The sequence below is a fragment of the Triticum urartu genome, chromosome 3A (genome assembly GCF_056163025.1).
Source record: "Triticum urartu cultivar PI428250 chromosome 3A, HENAU_Tu73, whole genome shotgun sequence".
Classification (NCBI taxonomy): Eukaryota; Viridiplantae; Streptophyta; class Magnoliopsida; order Poales; family Poaceae; genus Triticum; species Triticum urartu.
Genome location: NC_141875.1, coordinates 560,149,297 through 560,160,467, shown reverse-complemented (window position 1 = coordinate 560,160,467; position 11,171 = coordinate 560,149,297).

The following is an 11,171-nucleotide window of genomic DNA, read 5'->3' as shown; positions in this document are numbered from 1 at the left end:
AGGACACTGCCAGATAATAATCCAACAAGGGATCCTACGGTCTACAATGGAGCTGATGCGAGTATGGGTACTCTATCTGAGGAAGATGGAATGTAAGGGCATCAGATTATATAAACAACTGAGTATTTCAAATCTTAAATACAAAGGAATTATCATTTCCAAATCAAGGGATCAAAAGCCAACGCTCTCATTAAGAATGGATCAGTCGAATAGACTTAGGGGTACAATCGACGACAATTTGATTGGTCGATAACCAGCTCATGTTCAAAATGACGTGTGAGCCGGAAGGATGAATCATTGGATCTGATTGAGGATGGCGAGCATTCAAAACATTTTGAATCAACGGACTCAAAATTATAATGATAAGGGATGCCAATAAAATTATAGACTTATGGGATTAACCATAATGCAAGCAAGTAAGAACTTCAAGAGTAATAGGCTACTCAAGATTTTCGGAAGTTCAAATAGTATTTGGAAGACTTTTGTGAAATACATGAACCAACTGGGGATGAGCAAATATCCGGTGAGTGCTAGAAATTTACCCATAGTGGTATTCATGTGGCAAATAAATGCAAAGCAGTAGACACAAAGTATTCTCGGAATCATAGAGAGAATTTTGGAGCATCTTGTAATAACAATATCAATGAGGAATGATTATATGAATGGCACGTGTACGTGGTTATCCATAAAGGTTTATTGATAGAAGGGAATTGCAAAAGCAACACGCACAAGGTCTCAACAGAATATCGGAGAGTATCTTCGAAATCTTCTAGTGCAACCGGCGATCATCTGGACTGAAGGGGCTCTCCAGGAGAAAGTATTTTCGAGAAGCTAAGTTAGATTTTTAGTAAATTCATTAAACCCGAATAGAAGAGTGATTAGAATCCCAGAGTATAGACGAGGAATAAAAGATCCTACAACCACCCAATGGCGACGTGTGCCCGTGAGACACACAACCATGTTAGTAAAAGTTTTGCAATGTCTAGACTCAACTTTGGCCAAGGAGTGTGGAAGGGGAATTTCTACAGGCAGTCGGCTCTGATACCAACTTGTGACGCCCCCGATTTAATCGTACACTAATCATACACGCAAACGTGTACGATCAAGATCAGGGACTCATGGGAAGATATCACGACACAACTCTACAAATAAAATAAGTCATACAAGCATCATATTACAAGCCAGGGGCCTCGAAGGCTCGAATACAAGAGCTCGATCATAGACGAGTCAGCGGAAGCAACAATATCTGAGTACAGACATAAGTTAAACAAGTTTGCCTTAAGAAGGCTAACACAAACTGGGATACGGATCGAAAGAGGCGCAGGCCTCCTGCCTGGGATCCTCCTAAACTACTCCTGGTCGCCGTCAGTGGTCTGCACGTAGTAGTAGGCACCTCCCAAATAGTAGTAGTCGTCATCAACGGTGGTGTCTAGCTCCTGGACTCCAGCATCTGGTTGCGACAACCAGAAAGAAAGGAAAGGGGGAGAAAGGGGGAGAAAGCAACCGTGAGTACTCATCCAAAGTACTCGCAAGCAAGGAGCTACACTACATATGCATGGGTATCAAATGGAATAAGGGTATCATATGTGGACTGAACTGCAAAATGCCAGAATATGAGGGGGATAGCTAATCCTGTCGAAGACTACGCTTCTGGCAGCCTCCGTCTTGCAGCATGTAGAAGAGAGTAGACTGAAGTCCTTCAAGTATCATCACATAGCATAATCCAAACCGATGATCCTCCCCTCGTTGCCCTGTGAGAGAGCGATCACCGGTTGTATCTGGCACTTGGAAGGGTGTGTTTTATTAAGTATCTGGTTCTAGTTGTCATAAGGTCAAGGTACAACTCCAAGTCGTCCTGTTACCGAAGATCACGGCTATTCGAATAGATTAACTTCCCTGCAGGGGTGCACCACATAACCCAACACGCTCGATCCCATTTGGCCGGACACACTTTTCTGGGTCATGCCCGGCCTCAGAAGATCAACACGTCGCAGCCCTACCTAGGCACAACAGAGAGGTCAGCATGCCGGTCTAAATCCTATGGCGCAGGGGTCTGGGCCCATCGCCCTTTGCACACCTGCACGTTGCGAACGCGGCCGGAAGCAGAACTAGCCCCCTTAATACAACAGCAGGCTTACGGTCCAATCCGGCGCGCGCCACTTAGTCGCTGACGTCACGAAGGCTTCGGCTGATACCATGACGTCGAGTGCCAATAACTTTCCCCGCGTAGATGGTTAGTGCGTATAGGCCAGTAGCCAGACTCAGATCAAATACCAAGATCTCGTTAAACGTGTTAAGTATCTGCGAACGCCGACCAGGGCCAGGCCCACCTCTCCCCTAGGTGGTCTCAACCTGCCCTGTCGCTCCGCCCCAAAGTAACAGTCGGGGGCCGTCGGGAACCCAGGCCCACCACTACCTGGATGGAGCCACCTGCCCCTTCAGCCCCCATCTCCGAATAGTATCACAGGTAAGGTAACTGTGTAAAGTATATTGTATATGCCCGTGATCACCTCCCGAAGTGATCACGACCCAGTAGATAGCATGGCAGACGGACAAGAGTGTAGGGCCACTGATGGAACACTAGCATCCTATACTAAGCAGTAGGATAGCAGGTAATGGTAACAACAGTAGTAGCAAGGACAGGCTATGCATCAGGATAGGAATAACGGAAAGCAGTAACATGCTACACTACTCTAATGCAAGAAGTATAGAGAAGAGTAGGCGATATCTGGTGATCAAAGGGGGGGCTTGACTGGTTGTTCTGGCAAGGAGGACGTGTCGTCAACACTGTAGTCGAAGTGGGGTTCGCCAGCAGTCTCGGGGTCTACCGGAAAGAAGTAACGGAGGGGGAACACAATAAATAACAGAGCAATCAAAGTATAACATGGCAATGCGCGATGCTAGAGGTGACCTAACGCGGTAGTAAGTGATACTGGTGAAGGGGGGCAAACATCCGGGGAAGTATCCCCGGTGTTTTGCGTTTTCGGACAGATGAACCGGAGGGGGAAAGTTGCATGTTTGCTATGTTAGGGATGTCTGGCGGACGAACGGGCTGCGTATCCGGATTCGTCTCGTCGTTTTGAGCAACTTTCACGTAGAAAATGTTTTCATCTGAGCTACGGTTTATTTTATATTAATTTTAAAAGGATTTAATCATTTTCTAGAATTAACAGAATTAATTTAATCGAAAACCATTTATGACGTCAGCGGTCAAAGGTGACCTTTGACCGGTCAAACTAACGGGTGGGGCCTGTTTGTCATTGTCTGCCTAACTACTAACAGATTAATTAGATTAGTTAGAAGGTTAATTAGATTTAATTAGTTAACTAACAGAATTAATTAAGTTAATTAATTACTTAAATATTAAATTAATTAATTTAATTATTGTTTTTCGGTCCTACCATTTTTTTAAGGTTCTTAGGGGCGGGGCCCACTTGTCAATGGCCCAGGGGCCTTAACGGGTCGCGGGTGGTGGTTCTCGGCGCAGGGCGGAGCCGGGCGACGGGCGCCAGCCCGCCCAACAGGGCGCAGCAGCGAGCGGGGGAAGGGAGCCGGCGCATGGCCCAGCGCCAGCGACCGTGGCCGGAGCGGGGCGACACAGCGAGGCCGGTGGAGCGAAGGAAGGCGCGGTGGCATGCACGCAGGGTGCTAGAGGCCCGGCCAGAGGAGGCGATGTGCGCGAGGGTGGCTTGTCGGAGCCGCCGGGAGCAGCGGCGGGCAGCCAGGCACAGCGGGACGGCAACAGGGCGGGACGCAGAGCACGTAGCAGCAGGAGCGGGGAACGCCGCGAGGTGGCGCGCAGCGGGCTCCGGACGCAGGCGCGTGCGGCAGGAGGCGCGAGGGGACGCGAATGGACGTGGTCTGTGCGCGCGGAGGAGCAGGGGGTGCAGTGTCGTTCTGTACAGGGAGAGGAAGAGGCGAGGCGGAGGCCGGGGGCCTCACCGATGTTGCAGGGGTACGGGGCGGCGAGGCTCGGTGAAGCTACGCGGGGAGGAGATGATGACGGGGCGGCGACGAGGTGGCGGTGACGACGGACGGCGGCGTCAGATCGACGACCAGGCGGCAACGGGTCGAGGCCGTGGCTTCCGGCGGTTGGTGACGAAGCTCCGCGGCGTCGGGGGCATTCGCGCAGAGGCGGGAGGGCGTCCCACCGAGGGGGGGACTCGGCGTAGTGGCCGCGGGAATCGGCGGCGGCGTCGGGCCGATCGGATTGGGGTTTGCCCCGATCCAGATCGGGCAGAGGAGGGAGAGAGAGGAGTGCGAGGGGAGAGTGGGGGATCGGGAGGAGAGTGGGGCGGTTAGGGTTTCGGTCGAGTGGACCGGGGCGGTAAGTAGGCTGGGGCACGGGGTGGGCTGGCCTGGTCGCTAGGCCAACTGGGCCGTGGCCCGGCAAGGGGGGTTCCTTCTCCTTTTAATTTTCTTGTTTGTTATTTCTTTTCTATTTTCTTTTATTTCTTCTTTTTGATTTTCTTAAATCTTTAATTTATTTCAATTTTATAGAATGTGAGAACAACACCTAAATGTAGTATGTTAAATATACCACTGCCACAATAATTTGGACAGCTAAATAAAATAGTTTAATATTTTACAAAATACAAAAGCATTTAATTAATTTATTTTGCTGATGTTTTATTCATTTTTGACTATTTACACATTTTATACAAGTGTGGTCTCTTCACCATTATTACTTAGGATTTATTTGTCCCATTTTGAACATTTTAGTTTGAACGTTTGAAAACATTTATTGTTTGCCCTGATTTTGAATTTTGAATTCGAAACGGTTTCGAACTAACGTGAGATTAACAACAGTAACAGTGGTGACAAGACATCATTAACAGAGGGTTACTATAGCTTGATTATCCGGGCGTCACATAGTTCAACTATAGTGTAAAATTATTTGAACTAGCTTGTAGAGCTAGTTCAACTCTAGTGTAAAATTATTTGAACTAGCCTATAGAGCTAGTTCAACTCTAGTGTAAAATTATTTGAACTAGCCTATAGAGCTAGTTCAACTCTATTGTAAAAGTATTTGTACTAGGTTATAGAGCTTGTTCAACTCTAGTCTAAAATTATTTGTACTAGGTTATATAGCTAATTCAACTCTCGTGTAAAATTATTGGTACTATGTTATAGAGCTAGTTCAACTCTAGTGTAAAATTATTTCACCTAGCTTGTAGAGCTAGTTCAAAAGTAGTGTAAAAATATTTGTATTAGGTTATAGAGCTAGTTCAAGTCTAGTGTAAAATTATTTGTTCTAGGTTATAGAGCTAGTTCAACTCTAGTGTAAAATTATTTAAACTAGCCTGTAGAGCTTGTTCACGTCTAGTGTACAATTATTTGAACTAACTTGTAGAGCTAGTTCAACTCTAGTGTAAAATTATTTGAACTAGCTTGTGGAGCTAGTTCAACTCTAGTGTAAAATTATTTGAACTAGCCTATAGAGCAAGTTCAACTCTAGTGTAAAATTATTTTAACTAGCCTATAGAGATAGTTCAACTCTAGTGTAAAATTATTTGTAATAGGTTATAGAGCTAGTTCAAATCAAGTGTAAAATTATTTAAACTATCTTGTAGAGCTAGTTCAAGATTAGTTTAATACTATTTGAACTAGCATGTATAGCTACTTCAACTTTAGTGTAAAACTATTTGTACTAGCTTGTAGACCTAGTTCAACTCTAGTGTAAAATTATTTGTACTAGCCTGTAGAGCTAGTTCAACTCTAGTGTAAAATTATTTGAACTAGCTTGTAGAGCTAGTTTAAATCTAGTGTAAAATTATTTGTGCTAGGTTATAGAGCTAGTTCAACTCTAGTGTAAAATTATTCGAACTAGCTTGTAGAGTTGTTTCAACAGTAGTGTAAAATTATTTGTACTACGTTGTAGAGCTAGTTCAACTCTAGTGTAAAATTATTTGTACTAGGTTATAGAGCTGGTTCGACACTAGTTTAAATTATTTGACCTAGATTTTAGAGCTAGTTCAACTCTAGTGTTAAATTATTTGTACTAGGTTATAGATATAGTTCAACTCCAGTGTAAAATTATTTAAACTATCTTGTAGAGCTAGTTCAAGACTACTGTAAAACTATTTGAACTAGCTTGTAGAGCTAGTTCAACTCTAGTGTAAAATTATTTGAACTAGCTTGTAGAGCTTGTTCAACTCTAGTGTAAAATTATTTGAACTAGCTTGTAGAGCTAGTTTAACTCTAGTGTAAAATTATTTGTACTAGCTTGTAGAGCTAGCTTAACACTAGTGTAAAATTATTTGAACTAGATTATAGAGCTAGTTTAATTCTAGTGTAAAATTATTTGTAATAGGTTATAGAGCTAGTTCAACTCTGGTGTAAAATTATTTGTACTAGTTTACAGAGCTAGTTCAACTCTAGTATAAAATTATTTGTACTAAGTTATAGAGCTAGTTCAACTCTAGTGAAAGTTTATTTGTACTTGGTTATAGAGATAGTTCAACTCTAGTGTAAAATTATTTAAACTAGTTTGTAGAGCTAGTTCAACTCTGGTGTAAAATTACTTGAACTAGCCTATAGAGCTTGTTCAACTCTAGTGTAAAATTATTTGACCTAGCTTGTAGAGCTAGTTGAATAGTAGTGTAAAATCTTTTGTATTAGGTCATAGAGCTAGTTCAACTCTAGTGTAAAATTATTTGTACTAGGTTATAGAGCTAGTTCAACTCAAGTGTAAAATTGTTTGACCTAGCTTGTAGAGGTAGTTCAACTCTAGTGTAAAATTATTTGTACTAAGTTATAGAGCTAGTTCAAATCTAGTGTAAAATTATTTAAACTACCATGTAGAGGTAGTTCAAGATTAGTGTAAAACTATTTGAACTAGCCTGTAGAGCTAGTTCAACTTTAGTGTAAAATTATTTGAACTAGTTTGTAGAGCTAGTTCAACTCTAGTGCAAAATTATTTGTACTAGGTTATAGAGCTAGTTCAACTCTAGTGTAAAATTATTTGAACTAGTTTGTAGAGCTAGTTCAACTCTAGTGTAAAAAATTTTGAACTGGCCTCTAGAGCTTGTTTAATTCTAGTGTAAATTTTTTTGAAGTAGCTTGTAGAGCTAGTTTAAATCTAGTGTAAAATTATTTATAGTAGGTTATAGAGTTAGTTCAACTCTAGTGAAAAATTATTTGAACTAGCTTGTAGAGCTGGTTCAACAGTAGTGTAAAATTATTTGTACTAGGTTGTAGATCTAGTTCAACTCTAGTGTAAAATTATTTGTACTAGGTTATAGAGATAGTTCAACTCTAGTGTAAAATTAGTTAAACTAGCTTGTAGAGCTGGTTCAACTCTAGTGTAAAATTATTTGAACTGACTTGTAGAGTTAGTTTAACTCTAGTGTAAAATTATTCGAACTAGCTTGTAGAGCTAGTTCAACTCTAGTGTAAAACTATTTGAGCTAGCCTGTAGAGCTAGTTCAACTTGAGTGTAAAATTATTTGAACTAGCTTGTAGAGCTAGTTCAACTCTAGTGTAAAATTATTTGAACTAGCCTGTAGAGCTTGTTTAACTCTAGTGTAAAAAATTTGAACTAACTTGTAGAGCTAGTTTAAATCTATTGTAAAATTATTTGTACTAGGTTATAGAGTTAGTTCAACTCTAGTGTAAAATTATTTGAACTAGCTTGTAGAGCTGGTTCAATAGTAGTGTAAAATTATTTGTACTAGGTTATAGAGCTAGTTCAACTCTAGTGTAAAATTATTTGTACTAGGTTATAGAGATATTTCAACACGAGTTTAAAATTATTTGACCTAGTTTGTAGAGCTAGTTCAACTCTAGTGTTAAATTATTTGTACTAGGTTATAGAGCTAGTTCAACTCTAGTGTAAAATTATTTCACCTAGATTGTAGAGCTAGTTCAATAGTATTGTAAAATTATTTGTACTAGGTTATAGAGCGAGTGAAACTCTAGTGTAAAATTATTTCTACTAGGTTATAGAGCTAGTTCAACTTTAGTGTAAAACTATTTGAACTAGCCTATAGAGCTAGTTCAACTCTAGTGTAAAATTATTTGAACTAGCCTATAGAGCTAGTTCAACTCTAGTGTAAAATTATTTGTACAAGGTTATAGAGCTAGTTCAACTCTAGTCTAAAATTATTTGTACTATCCTGTAGAGCTTGTTCAACTCAAGTGTAAAATTATTTGAACTAGTTTGTAGAGCTAGTTTAACTCTAGTGTAAAATTATTTGAACTAGCCTATAGAGCAAGTTTAACTCTAGTGTAAAATTATTTTAACTAGCCTATAGAGATAATTCAACTCTAGTGTAAAATTATTTGTAATAGGTTATAGAGCTAGTTCAAATCAAGTGTAAAATTATTTAAACTATCTTGTAGCGCTAGTTCAAGATTAGTTTAATACTATTTGAACTAGCATGTATAGCTACTTCAACTTTAGTGTAAAATTATTTGTACTAGCTTGTAGACCTAGTTCAACTCTAGTGTAAAATTATTTGAACTAGCCTGTAGAGCTTGTTTAACTCTAGTGTAAAAAATTTGAACTAACTTGTAGAGCTAGTTTAAATCTATTGTAAAATTATTTGTACTAGGTTATAGAGTTAGTTCAACTCTAGTGTAAAATTATTTGAACTAGCTTGTAGAGCTGGTTCAATAGTAGTGTAAAATTATTTGTACTAGGTTATATAGCTAGTTCAACTCTAGTGTAAACTTATTTGTACTAGGTTATAGAGATAGTTCAACACGAGTTTAAAATTATTTGACCTAGTTTGTAGAGCTAGTTCAACTCTAGTGTTAAATTATTTGTACTAGGTTATAGAGCTAGTTCAACTCTAGTGTAAATTTATTTCACCTAGATTGTAGAGCCAGTTCAATAGTATTGTAAAATTATTTGTACTAGGTTATAGAGCGAGTGAAACTCTAGTGTAAAATTATTTCTACTAGGTTATAGAGCTAGTTCAACTTTAGTGTAAAACTATTTGAACTAGCCTATAGAGCTAGTTCAACTCTAGTGTAAAATTATTTGAACTAGCCTGTAGAGCTAGTTCAACTCTAGTGTAAAATTATTTGTACAAGGTTATAGAGCTAGTTCAACTCTAGTCTAAAATTATTTGTACTATCCTGTAGAGCTTGTTCAACTCAAGTGTAAAATTATTTGAACTAGTTTGTAGAGCTAGTTTAACTCTAGTGTAAAATTATTTGTATTAGGTTATAGAGCTAGTTCAACTCTAGTGTAAAATTGTTTGTACTAGGTTATAGAGATAGTTCAACTCTAGTGTAAAATTAGTTCAACTAGCTTGTAGAGCTGGTTCAACTCTAGTGTAAAATTATTTGAACTGACTTGTAGAGTTAGTTTAACTCTAGTGTAAAATTATTCGAACTAGCTTGTAGAGCTAGTTCAACTCTAGTGTAAAACTATTTGAGCTAGCCTGTAGAGCTAGTTCAACTTGAGTGTAAAATTATTTGAACTAGCTTGTAGAGCTAGTTCAACTCTAGTGTAAAATTATTTGAACTAGCCTGTAGAGCTTGTTTAACTCTAGTGTAAAAAATTTGAACTAACTTGTAGAGCTAGTTTAAATCTATTGTAAAATTATTTGTACTAGGTTATAGAGTTAGTTCAACTCTAGTGTAAAATTATTTGAACTAGCTTGTAGAGCTGGTTCAATAGTAGTGTAAAATTATTTGTACTAGGTTATAGAGCTAGTTCAACTCTAGTGTAAAATTATTTGTACTAGGTTATAGAGATAGTTCAACACGAGTTTAAAATTATTTGACCTAGTTTGTAGAGCTAGTTCAACTCTAGTGTTAAATTATTTGTACTAGGTTATAGAGCTAGTTCAACTCTAGTGTAAAATTATTTCACCTAGATTGTAGAGCTAGTTCAATAGTATTGTAAAATTATTTGTACTAGGTTATAGAGCGAGTGAAACTCTAGTGTAAAATTATTTCTACTAGGTTACAGAGCTAGTTCAACTTTAGTGTAAAACTATTTGAACTAGCCTATAGAGCTAGTTCAACTCTAGTGTAAAATTATTTGAACTAGCCTGTAGAGCTAGTTCAACTCTAGTGTAAAATTATTTGTACAAGGTTATAGAGCTAGTTCAACTCTAGTCTAAAATTATTTGCACTATCCTGTAGAGCTTGTTCAACTCAAGTGTAAAATTATTTGAACTAGTTTGTAGAGCTAGTTTAACTCTAGTGTAAAATTATTTGTATTAGGTTATAGAGCTAGTTCAACTCTAGTGTAAAATTATTTGTACTAGGTTATAGAGATAGTTCAACTCTAGTGTAAAATTAGTTAAACTAGCTTGTAGAGCTGGTTCAACTCTAGTGTAAAATTATTTGAACTGACTTGTAGAGTTAGTTTAACTCTAGTGTAAAATTATTCGAACTAGCTTGTAGAGCTAGTTCAACTCTAGTGTAAAACTATTTGAGCTAGCCTGTAGAGCTAGTTCAACTTGAGTGTAAAATTATTTGAACTAGCTTGTAGAGCTAGTTCAACTCTAGTGTAAAATTATTCGAACTAGCCTGTAGAGCTTGTTTAACTCTAGTGTAAAAAATTTGAACTAACTTGTAGAGCTAGTTTAAATCTATTGTAAAATTATTTGTACTAGGTTATAGAGTTAGTTCAACTCTAGTGTAAAATTATTTGAACTAGCTTGTAGAGCTGGTTCAATAGTAGTGTAAAATCATTTGTACTAGGTTATGGAGCTAGTTCAACTCTAGTGTAAAATTATTTGTACTAGGTTATAGAGATAGTTCAACACGAGTTTAAAATTATTTGACCTAGTTTGTAGAGCTAGTTCAACTCTAGTGTTAAATTATTTGTACTAGGTTATAGAGCTAGTTCAACTCTAGTGTAAAATTATTTCACCTAGATTGTAGAGCTAGTTCAATAGTATTGTAAAATTATTTGTACTAGGTTATAGAGCGAGTGAAACTCTAGTGTAAAATTATTTCTACTAGGTTATAGAGCTAGTTCAACTTTAGTGTAAAACTATTTGAACTAGCCTATAGAGCTAGTTCAACTCTAGTGTAAAATTATTTGAACTAGCCAGTAGAGCTAGTTCAACTCTAGTGTAAAATTATTTGTACAAGGTTATAGAGCTAGTTCAACTCTAGTCTAAAATTATTTGTACTATCCTGTAGAGCTTGTTCAACTCAAGTGTAAAATTATTTGAACTAGTTTGTAGAGCTAGTTTAACTCT